Source organism: Lissotriton vulgaris, chromosome 3_2, assembly GCF_964263255.1.
Source record: "Lissotriton vulgaris chromosome 3_2, aLisVul1.2, whole genome shotgun sequence".
NCBI lineage: Eukaryota > Metazoa > Chordata > Amphibia > Caudata > Salamandridae > Lissotriton > Lissotriton vulgaris.
Genome location: NC_141690.1, coordinates 243277596 through 243294873, shown reverse-complemented (window position 1 = coordinate 243294873; position 17278 = coordinate 243277596). Strand labels below are relative to the sequence as shown.

At 45.4% G+C, this 17278-nt stretch overlaps 1 protein-coding gene across 3 annotated transcripts in view; it reads left to right on the top strand.

The window, feature by feature from the left end:
• Positions 1-17278, top strand: part of LOC147725600 (5-hydroxytryptamine receptor 7-like) — a 228279-nt gene that overhangs the window by 88126 nt on the left and 122875 nt on the right. The window lies entirely within an intron of this gene.

Sequence of the window (17278 nt, the reverse complement as noted above, 5' to 3'; positions counted from 1 at the left end):
GACTCCGAGCTCAAAATGGACCGCCAGATCAACTCTGTCTCATCTTCCTGCTTTCACACCCTCCGCCTCCTTCGTAAGACCTTCAAATGGATCCCCCTCGAACACCGAAAGACACTCACGCCCTGGTCACCAGCAGACTCGACTACGGCAACGCACTCTACGCCGGAATAAACAAAAACCTCATCCGCAAGCTACAGAACATCCAGAACGCCGCCGTAAGACTGGTCCTCAACCTGCCAAAACACTGCCACATCTCCCAGCACCTGCGCACACTCCACTGGCTCCCCGTCAAAGCAAGAATCACCTTTAAGATGCTCACCCACGCACACAAGGCCCTCCACGGCACCGGACCAGCATACCTGAACAGCCGGCTCAAATTCCACGCACCCCAAAGGACCCTACGATCAGCCCAGCTCTCCTACGCCCAGGTCCCCCACACCAGAAAGACCAGATCGGGAGGCCGCTCCTTCTCCTTCCTCGCGGCCAAAGCATGGAACACCCTTCCGCTCTAACTCAGACAGACAACATCGCTCCCCATCTTCGCAAGAAACCGCAAAACCTGGCTCTTCGACAGACCCCCTCCTTGATGGAATGGAACCTGCAACCCCCCCCCCCACCCCTAGCGCCTGGAGACCCTTACGGGTGAGTAGTTGCGCTTTAACAAACTCCTGATTGATTTAACAAACTCCTGACGATCAGGAGGTGACAAGTGGATATTGTGTCATTGTGAATGGCATGAAACCTGCAGTAAACACACATTGTGTTAGATGGCAATTCTAAAAAAAAGTACCTTCATAGTGTGTAGTAAGTGGAAGGGCACTGGCCAGTGACGGGAAGCTGTACTTGGGCCAAGCTCCACACCACGGTATTGACAGGCAATGCAAAGCAGGAAGAGGTGCAAAGTGAAGCGGACGACTTGCTGCTGACCAGTAAGAAGCAAGGAAAAGAGAGTGACGATGTACCCAACCAATGGTAAGTATAGGCAAGTAATTGGTGGTCTTGAAGAACAGTTTTAGGTGATTTTTATAGGTCTTATCTAGACCGCATATGCGCTGTCTGGTCAAGACATTTTGATTTCATACAGTAGGCTTACAGTCTGCCCATTGCCTGCTCCTATATGGCCTATACTTTTTCTTTTGCCTACTTTACCCTCCCCATGGAGCATGACCCAAGTACTTGTGCCCATCCACTGCTTTTCTTTTTTTAGTTTTAAATGTATGTAAGATTGCAGTAAGGGCACAATGTGGTGAAGGTTAACACTACGCTGCAAAATTATATGCATACAATATTCTTGCCCATTCCGGCATGTTAATTGGTCCATCATACCCCCAGTACAGCATCAAGCCACCAAACTAGTGGGCACACATGTACTGGAGGCCTGTAGCCAGCATAAAACATCAACCCTCACATACCATGAGTCTTGTGCTGCTCTCCCATGCACACTGTTGGGATGGATTTGAATCATTTTAAGAGGTGTGCAGTTTCTTTTATCACAAAATCATATTTATGTTGTAAGACATAGGTAGATTAAGGGAAGTGCCCATAATCACAGAATGTTCAACTGAAGCAGAGACTTGAACCTACTTCCCCAATTCCAAAGTCCGCAGCTCTGCCCGTAATCACATCTCTAATTCATCCTCTGAGCGAAATTTCTTGGGACAGTGTTGCATCTAGCAACATAAGTTGTTTTATGTCTCATTCGAAGGCAAAACAAATATCTGGTAAAATCAATTAACCGTTTTTAGGTCGAGCCTAGGCAGCACATGCGCTGTCTCTTCGATACATGCTGTATTCATTGTGTGAGATTACAGCCCGCCGATTGCCTTTTTATTCATCTCTTCGCTTGTTGTTCAGAAATGCTTGCTTGCTAGTGGTTAATCCGTCCTCTTTGTCCCTTGTGTTTGTGTTTGGTATCCTCCTATAGAGCACTGCCCAATTACTGTTAACATTACGCTTCTGTGTTCATATGGGGGCTATTTATTTCTTTGATTTCTGCTTGTGTCACTGTTTGCCCTTATGCGTGGTTAGGCCGCCGTCACCTGATCTACCCGTCTTGTTCAAATACCGACATGAAATGTCAGACGCTGTTTTCGAAATCGCCTCTTTAATTCTCCCGGACTTCAAAGCGTGAGGATTTCCTTCAAACCCCTCCTCCTTCCTTGCTTGTTGTTTTAATGCTGGACCTTCAGCCACCCGACCTTGCAGCACAGTTGAGGACAAGGCTTGGGTGGCTATCATCGCATTTTATCTGACCCTTGTTTGTATAATGTGAATTTGAGTGTCCCGAAGGTGTTGGAGCGCATTACATGAGCGTTATTTACATTGCAATGTCAGATTAATTTTTGGGGGCATTTTTATATAGCGCAAACTTGACTAAAACAAAGGTACTTAACAAAAGCGCCAGTTACATTACACACACTTTTTTTGTTTTTAGGTGCATGGAGATTGAGTGATGCTGACACCGCCCCTGGTTATTTATTATTTCCCCTCTACCTGACAAATGGGAGCAGCTTTTGTCCCTCCCATGTCGCTGCATGCCCGCCCCACTTCTTTTTCCTGTCAGTCCTCCTCCTCTCAAAGCTCTAATTTCAAAGCACGTTCACGCAGCTCCCTAGGGACTGAGGCATTTTTTAATTATAAAATGTGAACTTGAGGGACCTAGAGCTCTTTATATGAGTGTTAGTTACATTGAACAACATCAGATTATTTTTGGAGGCATTTCTATAGAGTGCTAACTCCACTGACCCAAAGCTTTTGGAGCGCTTTACAAAAGCGCCAGTTGCATTACACAAGGTCAGGTTATTTTTTTTTGTTTTTAGGTGCGTAGACCCTGTCCCTGTTTATTCATTATTTCCCCTCTATCTGACAAATGGGAGCATTTCATTACTGTTGCTATTTCCAGTGCTTCTACACCCAGGGGGCTGGGACAGAGGCCAGTAATAGAAGCTTGCTGGTAAACAGATGGTGCAAGCAGTGTTTGCAATGGGAAACTCTGGAGAAGTGTGCCTTGTAAATAGAGGTGAATTGAGGCCTTGGGGAGGAAGGATGTGATGTCTCCGCCATTGGAAAGTGCTTTACGGCTTTTTTTCATAGGCTGTGCAATACTCTAGTGATGCAGTCGCACACAAAATGTTATAGTGCTGTTGACTTGCATCGAGGCACTTATCTTTCTGTCTGTGCATTAAAAAGCCTTGCAATGTCTGTCTGTGCATTAAAAACCCTTGCAATGTGTCCATAAATGTTTCCTGAGGCAAGCATGTATTCCTGAATCACACCGCATGACCCAGTGGGTAATCATTGTGTAGCTCTTCAATCCCTGGTGGCACAGCACCCAGGATAATGTGCTGCAGGACTAAACACTTATAAGGTCCCAAAGGCGAGACATATTGGCTAGGCTAATGCTTGTTTATTACAGTCAAGGTTGTGAGCTACAAACAATACCACTTGAAATGATTTCAATATCACTGATGATAATCTAAAACACCGCACTGATAAATTCACATTAAATAATTGTAAAAGAAAGATGTCTTTGTTTAAAAACAAATATACTCATCTAAAAAAAAATTGCAAATGTAATAACTCTCGAATAGGCGAGACCTGTTGGCTTTGCCAATGCTTGTTTTTATTTACAAGATATTTCGCAAGCCCAGCTCAAATGCTGGGCAGGTGAAACCTAAAGAGGAGTGCATCTAATTGAGGGGATGTAAGCTTTCTTTGCACATAGAAAGCTGACGCTACATTTAGCCAATTGAAGGCAGATACCTAAACAACAAACCACAAGTTGCTAGGTAGGGGGATGCACCAAAATCGCAAAATGTAATTAGTCATGATTTGCCCAACCAGACTTTGGCCTATTCCGTTATGAAATGCAAACAGGAGCACCTGGCATGCGACTGATTCTGCCCCACCTACTGGACTTTCAGAAACACTGACCTGTCTATGATTTTAACACTACCCAAGAGGGCAGTCTTCCATCCATTCACTGTCTCATCTCGAGGGCTCCTCTGAATTTTAAGTACTGTTGAAACTGCAAGCTAAATAGCAGAATCCCACCGCATATTTTATCATGTTGTCTGAGCAGAGAAAGGAAAGTGTAGCTCCATGGAAGTGTTTACCTAAACCGCAAATAACAAAATACTCGGAAGCAAAGGGTACACCCTTCCCTGCATGGATTCATTTCATTCCTGCACCATTGAAATGCCACATCCCTCCCGCAACAGCAAAAACAACGTCTGCGTGAAAGACCATTACAGTCGACCAATGGCTGATGAATTTAGTGAATGACACCTACAGCAACCAATGGCTGAGCGCCTTCCTGTGGATTGTTTGAGCTGGGTGAGGTAGAGATGTCTCTGCCATGCCTACTTAGGGGTGTGTCAAATTGATTTTTTCCTCTGAGGGAGATGATGACTTTCAAAACAACTCATCCATCTGTCTCTTCCATGTGCCCTTTCATTCCTTTCATTTACATTTGCCCAAATTGTATTTGGAAAACACTAGCGGCAGAAAGAACTGCCAAAGCAACAGCTCCATTTCTACTTTTAAAATAACATTTGTAAAGGGAGTAGTTTTCTTGAGCTTTTTAGTCATAAATAGAGACACTCTACTGAGTCCAGCATCGCATATCCATTTATCATGACTAATGGAGTCTGATGTAGTACTTGCTTCGAGCAGAGAATCTTGAATAGGTTGATAGGCGACCGCCCTCCCTGTCAATATGGACACTATTTGGAGTCATGGACTTTGTTGTATGATCGCCCGATGAGTGTGGGTGCTGTAGTCTCGTTTTGCTTCAATTGAATTAATTAGATTAACACACCTGAAATCAGTGGTTTGTAGGTGAAAAGCTCAGGCCTGGAGACAGTTTACGTAATGAACAAGGGTGAGCTAGTCACCCTAGCTCAGGATTCTCCAAAGTTGGTCCTAGCGGGTCGGATTCATGCCAGAGTTTTAAGATAACTACATTTATCTACATGGGAATATGCTAAAAATCTGCCATGGATCCGGCCCTCCAGGACCAACTTTGGAGAACTTTGCTCTAGCTGATCTAAGCTGGAGGAAAGCTCAAAGTATGCCCCGGCCAGAGCACTGTAAGCAGTGGCAACTATGCTGTAAATGTGCTTGTGTCCAGCATGCACATGTATGTATTCTCGGTACAGCGATCAAGGGTTTGCAAATTGTAATCTGGGAAGACCACATTTGCACTTGCGTGCTGGTAATTGTACTTTTTTGAATAAAGGTTGTTTTTTCTTACGTTTTATTACAGAATATGATGGAACAGTGTGCTATCACCAAACTCTTGATCAGTACTGTTTGGCTACTTCCAATGCCGCGGGGCCAGTGAATCTATGAATTCTGACCCAAGCAACTTGCATGAAGTCAAAGGTTGTCCATGCACCACCTGGATGTTTAGTTGAGTAACCTAGGCCTACCAACGTCCCTATTTTTCTGTCACATTTCTTAATTACCTGGCTCCTGTTGTCTGTGTTTTTATGTGTGGTAATTGAGACATTTTTATACATCAAAGAATAAATGTCCTAGAACATTGAAAATGGACAGTGTCCATATCTAATCGAATTTGTTATTTACTTGCTGAATATTTCTATGATATTTTCCTGAATCTGACTATTTCGCTTAACGTTACGTATTCTTATGTCAAGCCTGTCTCCTATTCAGAACCTGTAGGTACTCTACTCCTTGGTGGCTACACCAGAAACTGCCCCAGTGCTGTTACCAAAGAGGGTCATGTGGCTGGCACAGCACATGCTTCCCTATAAGTGGTGGTGTGCAGCATTTATACTACCCTTTATTACTGGCTAGTATGAAAGAGAACCTTTATCTTTTCAATTCAGTGTTCAGCTTTTGTAGTGCCGGGGGCCACAGCCTTTGCTGGGCCTATGTGCTGTAAGGGGCGGATCTACTGAAGAAGACAAGTGGCTAGGGAAAGAGAAAACACAGTGTTTGCTACCCTGTAGTGGTGTTTCTTCTTAGCTGCATCAATGAATAACTAGTCCGGCCTTCAGTTTAATTGTTTTAAAAATAAGATGTAACTGGAGAATGGGGCCCCAAAAAGTGTAGGGTCTGGAGCAAAAAACCTGACTTGGCCCCATGCTGTTCTGTGAGAGAAGAACTATTGAGCTGTGGTCAAAGGGGGCTTTCATTTGTGGTTCTCTTTTTAGGTTCTGCCTGGCCATGCGCTTTGCGCATGCGCCAAAAAACCTCTTGAGTTGTGTGTGTGGGTCGGGTAAACGCCCCCTCCTCCAATTGGCTAGCTCCATAAATGGAGCCTAGCCATTGGACAATGGGCCTGTCCGTCAATGCCGGACCAGATTTGGGGGCGTTCCCGAGATTCTTTGGCTTTTGCCGACGTCACGCGACGTCAGCCAAAAGCCGGGAACGCCTCCGAATCTGTTCCGGCATTGAAGGCACCCGGAAGAATTCCAGGTGAGTGCTTGCTTTTTTAAATGCTTGTTTGCCGGTTCCCACCCCATCTCCCGCTCTCCGTGTCTCCCCGGCCCGTTCCCGCCCCCTACCGCTGCCTCGGCTCCCGTTCCCGCCCCCCTACCGCTACCTGGGCCGCCCTGTTCCCGCAGTGCCGTTTCTCCTGTGTGTGTGTGTCTCGATGTCAAGCCCCGTCACTTCAGGCGTCTCCCTTCGTTCTGTGCCTCCGGGGCCGCTCTCCAAAGCCCCGACCCTCTGCACTACCGACCTGGGCCAGACACTACCAGGCGTTGCGGGTACCTCCGGTGCAGGACGGGCCACGCTGTGTCGCGTCTTCCAGGGCCAGTCCCCGGGGCCCCCGAGCACCCCCACCTCTCTCTCGGGCTGAGCGCCGGCTCGCACAGCAGGCCTTCCCTCCTCTGGCGCCCTCTGCTTCCGTGGGTGCCCCCCGGACCTTTGCCGATGCCCTTCCCGTCCTTACCTCGTTTCTGGGCCAGTGGCTGTTGAGCGCTGTGTCCCGGTCGGCGGCTCTGGCCTCCCGCTGCCTCCGCTACTCGGCAGGCCTCCCGGCTCCGGACTTAGCTCTCAGAGCCCCGCCGCCATCTTGGGCCAGGCGTCCGGACCGGCGCATCTCTTGAGCCGCGTTTCTCCAGGTTACGGCTGCGGCGGGCTTCAATGTAGGACCCTAGTGTTGTTTCGGGTCTGTCGCGGTCCTTTTGGTGGAGAAAACGGGACTTTGAGCAGGTTTGCACTTCATGAACCCAAGGCTTGAAACAGCCTTTCTTACGGTGGATAGAACTCTAAAACCCCATTTACTGAACAGACGGTCCTGGAAGGTTTTACTCTCACTACAGTTGCTATATAATATATATGGTGGGATATATAATAAGTGTGATTCCGTACGAGATGACTCATGCGTAGATGGAGATGGAGACCTTCAGCTCAGCTGTGCCCTGTGGCAGAAGGTCCTGGAAGGTTGTACTCTCACTACTGTTGCTATATAATATATATGGTGGGATATATAATAAGTGTGATTCTGTACGAGATGACTCATGCGTAGATGGAGATGGAGACCTTCAGCTCAGCTGTGCCCTGTGGCAGAAGGTCCTGGAAGGTTGTACTCTCACTACTGTTGCTATATAATATATATGGTGGGATATATAATAAGTGTGATTCCGTACGAGATGACTCATGCGTAGATGGAGATGGAGACCTTCAGCTCAGCTGTGCCCTGTAGCAGAAGGTCCTGGAAGGTTTTACTCTCACAACTGTTGCTATATAATATATATGGTGGGATATATAATAAGTGTGATTCCTACGAGATGACTCATGCGGAGATGGAGACCTTCAGCTCAGCTGTGCCCTGTAGCAGAAGGTCCTGGAAGGTTTTACTCTCACTACTGTTGCTGTATAATATATATGGTGGGATATATAATAAGTGTGATTCCGTACGAGATGACTCATGCGTAGATGGAGGTACAGACTTTGCTTCTCTCCTCCTGGGTCTGCTGCTTCTCTCTCTGCTATGATCAATCTGCCTGCACACTTCTGGAAGCTGCACCTGCCCCTCTCCTCACCCCTCCCACCAGGGCAGGCTCTTTGTTTTGGGCTAACCAGGCCTCGAGCACTGCTGGCAGGTTGTTTGTACTGGGATTGAGGATGTCCAGCCCTGGTTCGGCACATCTCCACTCCACTGCCCCTCGTTAGCAGACTATTGCGCCTGTTTGTCCCTCTTTTGCAGGGTCCATATTTCTAGAAGACACTGCCCTCGTTCTCAGACTGTGTCCCTCTTTAAGTTTGTCTTTAGTTTGGCCTCGTCCTCATCTCTTACGGGTGCTTAGCCTCATAGAAGCGCCATCCCTCAGCGGACTCTGCCCTCTTTAATAGTGGCTGTCTCTCTTTTTGAGGCACTGCCCCTCTCCCCAGAGCAGTCACATTGATGCTGTCCGTAGAGGAGTAGCCAGGGCCGCTGAAATCATGCTGCACGGGAGCACCAAATTATGCGGCATGGAAGACTAAATTATGTGGTAAGAACATGCAAATTATGAGGCACATGGCTGCACATTTCGTGCTATTATGACTTCCTTATGTTGTTTATTTTACACGTTAACACTGTCTGGGCAAATGTTTCACCCCGTTAGTACCCGTTTAACACCCATATACAGCGATGAGCAACAGAAGACGGGCCAGTCATCTTTTGCAAAATGACTTCTACCCATGTTGCCCCGTTTTTATAGACCCAATTTGTGTTTTGTTAAGATCTGCAGTTTATGCACCAGATGATGGATTATGTGGTAAATATGGCTAATCCATAATAATGCGGAAACCACCGCAGCCCAAACAAATCACAACATTCCAATTCGAGTAGCTCGAGTGTAAGGTTATTAATGGGCATTATTGGACTGATTTCTTTTAATGGGGTTGCATTGTAAATGCTTGTTGTTGTTGTCTTCTTGTGACGAGTGTTTGCAATAGAGCAGTAATTTAAGTTGCAGCAACTTGTGTAGACGTGTAGGGGCTGTTTGGAGAAAATTGAATCAAGAGCAACTTGTTCGCGCCCCCCAGTCAACCTCTATTTAACCCCGTTAATTGCTTACTTCCTCTCACAGCATATTATTTTGTACATATTTTCGACTATAGGTAATCTCTCGGTTTGAGCTGTCAGCTGTTTGCTTTCTTCACGCTCATTTGCTGCACATTTGTTTTAAATGATGGGAGGATGTTATTAAGGTTCGAGTCAAGCGGAAGGTTGTGTTAAGACATGGGAATTCAAACGACAAGCACAATTAAAGTGAATGCACAAAAAAAATAACCTCATGCTTCAAACGTAATTCTGCTGCCGCTTCCTTTATTTGACTTTATGAACCCAGCTTTAGTTTCTACATTTCCAGTGGCTAGTGCTGCATTTGGCAGTGACTCTACCCTTCTGTATGTACATTACCTATATTGCTTTTTGCTAAATATGTGCTATTACCACTAAGGGGCAATTACAACACTGTGAGTAAACGAAAATTCAATGTAAGTGCAGCCCTACTGGTACCGCCAAGGCCGCGACCAGTCCCATGTTGATTCTTTAGCGGTAGGAACAAAAGTGTTCTTTTGCGTATCCCGCTGAACGTTACACACAACACTTTACAAAGAGAAAAACACGTGAAATGCTGTAGTGAGGTTTGTTCATGTTTATTTATTTTAGTCTTTCCTTTACCTTCATTGTTCCTGCTGTCATTCTTATTACTTCATGCAACATTCTAATATCCTCGTGCTCTGTTTGTTATGAAAGAGTTTATCTTCAAACATGATTATGTTTGAAGATACATTCTCACGTGGTGCTGTTCACCAGTTAATCCATACAGCTGTTGGAAAGCCATTCAAGGACTGGCTCGGCTGGAGAACAGCAGCACTCCCGTGTTATGCTGTATTTAAGGAATACATTTACTTTTATTGGATACAACTTGATACTTGTTTCATTCTTTACCTGGATCTATTTGTTGTGAAGCTATATTCTACAAATGCTTTGCGTACGTGTTTCAATATGCAAGTGTATACTGAAAATTGTGCGTCCCCTCATTTTAATGAGTCACCGGGAGCACCTTGGACCCTCTTGTCTGTGAGCCACACTCAGGCAGTGACGAACCGGATCAGAGGCCGCGCGCGGCAGAGGGGCGGAGAGGGAGAGCGCACTATAAAGGGGAGCTGCGAGTGCTGTAGACGCCGCGGAGAAGCTGGACCCGTGGGGCTACGGAGGACTTTGTGTGTGTCATTTGCAAGAGATAAAGCTAGTGGCATTGTAAATCACAATGCCATTTATTTATGTTAAAAAAAACATAAATAAAAATAATGTCAAGAGCAATGCCAATAGCTCTAACTTTAACAAAGGCAAAACCATTGCATTGTAAATGCTTGTTTCTGTATTTGACTCGCTGGTGTCCAAGCTGCTTGCAAAGTGCTCTCAGCGTCTTTCAGCAGAAGACCCCCATGCACATATGTGACCACTGGACGAGGTCCCGGAAGACCTGTTGGCTTAGTGTAGAGGGCAAAGTAGAGGCCGTTCCCCAGAAGCTGTTCGAATTTCCTTTTGAGAAGAGTCAAGACATAGTTACAGGGGTTAGAAGCTGGATATGGGACCGAGCACCTCTTCAGTCTGTGAGTAAAGTCAGTTTAAAAGGCCCTATTCAACAAGAATGGAGATCACTCGCACTGGGCGCACAAAGCACATTTTATCAAGAAGCACATCATTTTAGAGCTAATAAATCTGACCGATAGTACAATCTTATAGTTTGCCTCATTTTCAATCACTTGCCAATCAGATGCCCGGAATGATATGTTAGCATTTTCAAGTTAATTTATTGCTAAGCTATTGCCTAGCAAACATGCACCTCTTGTTTCTTTAATGGTGCTGATTCGCAGGCCCAATAAACATGGCTTGATTCAGGTTCAGTAGGATTGGGCATGAGAATGTTATGTTTATTAGAGATACTGGTCTGTATGCACAGCCTCTGCAACATTTGAAAGCCTGGAAGATGTGGAATTTCCAAACTGATCGTTTTCTGCTAGGGCTAGTAGCTGAAATCCGAACTTAATAAATCTATTTCTGATTGCTGGTTTGAAATGGATTTTCAAAATAATCTGAGGTGATGATTGAGTAAATAATGGCAGCAAGTTTTACCCCTTTTAAGTTTCAAAAGTCCCACAATATTGTCCCCAAAGGAGGACATGATTGCTAATTCACGGGCCTCTGTTTGAATAAGCTATAGTTCATATTATTTTTCCATTCTATCCATCTGTCCCAGCTTGTTGAGAATTTAATTTAGGTTCCCAAGTCCAATTGCAGAGTGTATTTTAGGTAAGTTGCATAATTCTCTCAAATTAGTTTTTTTGATGCTTGATAATTTCTCCATAGACAATATTTCATGAACTGTACATCTGAAATCTTGCTCATGTTTGCTAGACTAAATTCAAGTCTGCGGTGAAATACGGGCGTTCTGTTTGATAGTACAAAAGTATGTATGACAGCGACTGTAGGAAATTGGATTTTCGGTTGAGGGGGAAGGAAAACGCTTCTCAAGCAGTTCTTGTCAGAGCGAGTTTTAGAAATGGGGTTTCTGGTTGGCCGAGGTATGCACCCCGTGGAAGCAGGAACCACTACTCTGGTCAGAACAAGCTAGATACACACTAAAAGATAAACTGTGACCATCCTCTGGTAGCTTGGCCCCCCAAGAGGCAGGCTAATCAAAAGAGGCAATGTGTAAAGTATTTGTGCAACTCACACTCACACAGTAACACAGTGAAAACACCACAAAAAGACTCCACAAAGGTTCAGAAAAATAGAGAATATGTTTATCAGAAAATCAAGGCTAAAACAGCAAAAATCCAATTAGTAGGACCAGAGTTATGATTTTTAAAGAATAAACCAAAAGTAGCATTTAGAAGTTAATAGCACTGAAATGTTACTTGAGGTCGATCTAGACCAGGGTGAATCCAAAGTTCAGGCCAACTACAATGGAGAACAGCCCGGCTACAGGACTCAGACAGGTCCCGCTGACAAAGTACCTTAGATGGAGCAAAGCACTGATTTCGAGAACTTGAGGTGAGGCGTCAAAAGAAGCACTGCGTCATTGTCGATCCATGGATGCAGGCGAGTGTCAGTACCGATCTACGCTGTAGATGGAAGCTTCTGTTCCAAACCCTTTTGCGATGGAGGTACTGCGTCGATGTTGAACTGCGTTGTCTGTCTGCGACGAACTGTATAGGCTGTAGAATTGTTGTGGTCGAGCAGCCACAGCTTCGGCACTGAAGGCAATACTTAAGTTCCGATTGGCTCAAAAGTCACCACTATGTCAAAGTTGATGTAGGAAAACCTGCAGGAACCCACTTCTGTGGCCCAGGACTGGAGGGGGCATCTCAGACACGGATAGAACTCACAGATGGCAGAGACCAGCAGCACCAGCAGAATTGTAAGAAATCTTTTATGATCCTGAGATTTCAGAAGACAGGAGATAAGCCAGCAAGCCCTTGGAGTCACTCTGGATTCAAGTGAGATGGGTCCATCTCACTTGAGAAGAGGAAGAGGGAGCTCAGCACAGCAGTGAAGCAGTTTCTTGGAACAGTCAGTCAAGCAGATTGGCAATCCTTGTAGCACAGCAGTCCTTACTCATAGCACAGTTTTTCTCAGGTCTAGTAGTGTACTGATTTGGTAGGGTCGGAGCCCCAGTACCTATACCAAATTGTGCCTTTTAAGTGGGGGTGATTTCATAGCAGCTCCTTGAAGTGCACTGGTTCCCTTTCATCACTGCCCTGCCTGACAGGCTAACTTTGGGGGTAATCAGTCCTTTGTGTGGGAACAGGATACAGCCTATTCAGATGTAAGTGTCAGCTCTCTCTCCCGCTTCCTGCCCAGGAAGGCTATCAGAATACATATGAATGCAGATGAGTCCTCTGTCACACCCACCCTTGCTGTGTTTGTGGCTGACTAGAGGGAATGTACAAAGTGTAGCTGCCACCCAGCCCAGACTTGTATTGGAGACAGGTTGCAGACGCACAGAGCTAAGTTAAGAGCAGAGAAATGCCCACTTTCTAGAAGTGGCATTTCTAAGTTATTAATGTCAAATCAAACTTTACCACTAACAAGGATCTATCATTACCATTCCAAAGATATGAAACATGATTTAGCTATTCCTTTCTATTCAGGAACTACAGCTTAAGTGTTTTAAGGAATTTACAATGCTGGCCTACGAAAGGAGTAGGCCTCAAAGTAGTGAGAAACAAATGTGTCTGTTTGTCACTACCAAGACATGGAAAACTCAAAAGTACATATTCTACCTTTTAGTTACTTCACCCTGCCCATAGGCCTACCGAGGGCTTGCATTGACGTGTAATAAAAGGGAAGTTTAAGGCTTGGAAAGTGGTTTTAAATGCCAAGTTCAAGTGGCAGTAAACGGCACACAATGGCCCAGCAATGTCAGGCCTGAGAGAAGTTTGAAAGGCTAAATGTGTGGGTGTCACTATCAGTGCTGCAGGCCCACTAGTAGCATTTAGATTACAGGTGCTTGGTATATGTATACTACTTTACAAGGGACTTACAGGTAAACTGCTTATTTCAGTCAAGAATACACCAAATATCACCATATTTAGGGGAGAAGCGCATGCACTTTAGCACTAGTTAACAGTGGTAAAGTGCTCAGACTCCTAAGGTTAACAAAAAGATGAAGCAAAAAGTGAAGGTAAGCATGCAACAATTTGGGGGAACACCATCCTAAGGATTACAGGTCTAACAGAGTACCATAAAAGGCACTAAATCAACCTGTGCTTAACCCTCCGGTAACTTGGCACAAAAGCAGTCATGCTTGACTTAGAGGAAATATGTAAAGTATTTATGTAGCACACAGTCATTAATGATGTGAAAAAACAACATAAGAAGAATCCCACACACATCTAGAAGCATAGTTGAAATTATAATAAATAAAATGTTACCAGAATGACAAAAATCCAATCAGTAGAACCGGAGATATGCAATGTTAAAATATTGGGTCAATATAGCGCCTAAAAGCACAAAACACCACTCACTGTCATCTGGTCGTGCCCAAGCCCGCAAGGGTTTATTGGGTTACCCACCCTCCTTCTTACAGACCAGGAAAAAGACACAAGTTCAGGCCCACTGTGATGGAGTGTGGACCAGATACAGGGACCTGGTTAGTTTAGCTATAGCTTAGCTACGCAGATGCAGGGAGGGCTCTCGAGCTTGTTATGTCCCTGTAGCTCAGAACAGGAGGTGAATAAGTTGAGTCTAGAGTGGAGGTCCAGCCTTCCTTCTCAGCAAGCAGGGCACCAGGCAGCAGGACAGCAGATTAAAAGGGCAGCAGGGTAGCAATCCTTCAGGCAGCAGAGCAGCTTATCATTCTTTCTTCTGTAATATCTAAAGGTCCAGGAGTGTACTGAAGAGCTGGGTTTGAGGAGCCAATATTTTTACTTGGTGCCCAAGTTTAAAGTAGAAGAAGGTTATGGAGGTTTCCTGAGGTGTTTGAAATTTCCTGCCTCCCTGCCCTGGCCCCATCTTGTTTGGGGTCACAAAAGATAGGTGTCAGTGACTAGTGACAGCTCCTCCTCTTCATCAAGTCAGAAATGGCCCATCCTGCCAACACCTATTCCCAGCTTGTCTCACTGTCCGGGAGTAATAAACATAGACCAACGGCCAGCTACTCCTAGTCATGTGACTCAGGATACAGGCTGCTGGTACCAAATGGTTAGGACAAGACAATTTAAACTATCTAAAAGTCGCATCTTCAGAATTGCAACTTAAAATCCTACTTTATTAGTAAAGAGGGTTTTAAATTACAATTCTTTAGAGAACAATCTCAGCATTCCTACATGCTCCCAATTGAACATTATCACTTATTAAACATAATAAGGTAACCCAATGTTATCCCATGGGAGAGGTAGGCCTCACAGATTTAAAAATGAGTTTAGGAGTTTTTCATTGTTGAGACATATAAAACTTAAAAGCATATGTCCAAACTTTTAAATACAGTACACCCTGTCCTCTTGATTGGGTAGGACCTAACCTAGGGGTGACATATATGTATTATAAAGGGAGGTTTGACCAGGTAAGAGGCTTATCTTGCCAGGTTGAATTGACAGTTTAAAACAGCACACACAGGCTGCATTGGCACGCCCGATACATGTTTAAAAAGGCTTCTTAAGTGGGTGGCAAAATACGTGCTGCAGGACCACTAATAACACTTAATTCACAAGCCCGGGGTACGGGTAGTACCACTTAACTAGGGACTCGCAGGTAAATTAAATGTTCCAATTGGGTGTAAGCCAGTTTCACCATGTTTAGAGGAGAGAGCACAAGCACTTTAGCACTGGTTAGTAGTGGTAAATTGTGCAGAAACCTAGGGACAACAAAAATACATTCAGCAAAAACAGGAGTAGTAAGGCAAAAGGTTTTGAGGGAAGACCACCTTAAGGCTAACAGGTCAAAGAAGAAGCAATTGTTTTTCACTCAAATGAGGGCATTTGTTTCCCATACTTTTCCATGTCCTCACTTTCTCTTCTAGCCTGAGAGGTGTAAGGCAACGTATCTGTTGACGTGCACTCTTCGGCTCCCATTTTCTCCGGTTTACGGGTTAGGGGAGGCATACTGCTCCTAGCAACTGTGAATGGTTCAGTGTTTCCGGACCCGAAATTACTTGGTCTGGAAACAACTAGTTTTACCAGATGCTGATTTTCACCTGGTAAAATCACTGCTTGTTTGGGGGCAGTGGATGTTGGGCTGTGGGCAGAAGCACAGCTCACCCCCTACCTTCTACCTACAGCATTGGGGAAAGGAGACAATATTACCCCTAGGGAGGGCACAGCTTTCATACTTTCCAGACGCCCACTTCACCCTCTGCTCAAGAACCATGATCTTTACTGACCCCTCCACGCCTACAGATATTTACTAATTTTGCTAAATATCAACATTAAACTACCCACTATGAGTGAGCTGCATCCAGTAGCTTATTTCCCAACTTGTCATCCCTATTAACTCACAGAAAGATAACAGCCGTAATAATAAATTATGATCCTGTTATCTCTTCATGAAGTTACTAGGGAACCTGGAATGGGGACCTTCGTATCTTTGAGAAGAAATCTTCATATTTTGACTAGCTTTAGTCACATACAGTGTTCTAGATACAGGAATAGTGCCTTCAAAAAACACCATAGGTTTAGCTCCTGTATAACCTGGGCCTCATTTACGAGAAGTTGCAAACAAAACAAATGATGGACAGAATGCGGATCAATGTCACACATTCACCCCAGTCCAAAGATCTGGGCCCAAATCCATCGTTTTTTTGCACTCCACACCACCCTGGGTTAGACAATGGCGATATGCAAATCAGCTCTGACCCTGTGCCCCATGGGAACAGTCCAGTCCGAACTACAAAAGCCATGTCCTTCCCAGAACGGAATCAAGCATCCGAGGACCGGACCGGTTTCGAGGAAACACCTCTCATCAGCCCGGCTAGCTTGACTCCAGTGGTGTGGAGTGCCTGGGACCCACGTCTGAGCATCCCCAGCGCACTTATGGCGGTAATTGCAAACAAAACAAATGATGGACAGAATGTGGATCAATGTCACACATTCACCCCAGTCCAAAGATCTGGGCCCAAATCCATCGTTTTTTTGCACTCCACACCACCCTGGGTTAGACAATGGCGATATGCAAATCAGCTCTGACCCTGTGCCCCATGGGAACAGTCCAGTCCGAACTACAAAAGCCATGTCCTTCCCAGAACGGAATCAAGCATCCGAGGACCGGACCGGTTTCGAGGAAACACCTCTCATCAGCCCGGCTAGCTTGACTCCAGTGGTGTGGAGTGCCTGGGACCCACGTCTGAGCATCCCCAGCGCACTTATGGCGGTAATTGCAAACAAAACAAATGATGGACAGAATGTGGATCAATGTCACACATTCACCCCAGTCCAAAGATCTGGGCCCAAATCCATCGTTTTTTTGCACTCCACACCACCCTGGGTTAGACAATGGCGATATGCAAATCAGCTCTGACCCTGTGCCCCATGGGAACAGTCCAGTCCGAACTACAAAAGCCATGTCCTTCCCAGAACGGAATCAAGCATCCGAGGACCGGACCGGTTTCGAGGAAACACCTCTCATCAGCCCGGCTAGCTTGACTCCAGTGGTGTGGAGTGCCTGGGACCCACGTCTGAGCATCCCCAGCGCACTTATGGCGGTAATTGCAAACAAAACAAATGATGGACAGAATGTGGATCAATGTCACACATTCACCCCAGTCCAAAGATCTGGGCCCAAATCCATCGTTTTTTTGCACTCCAC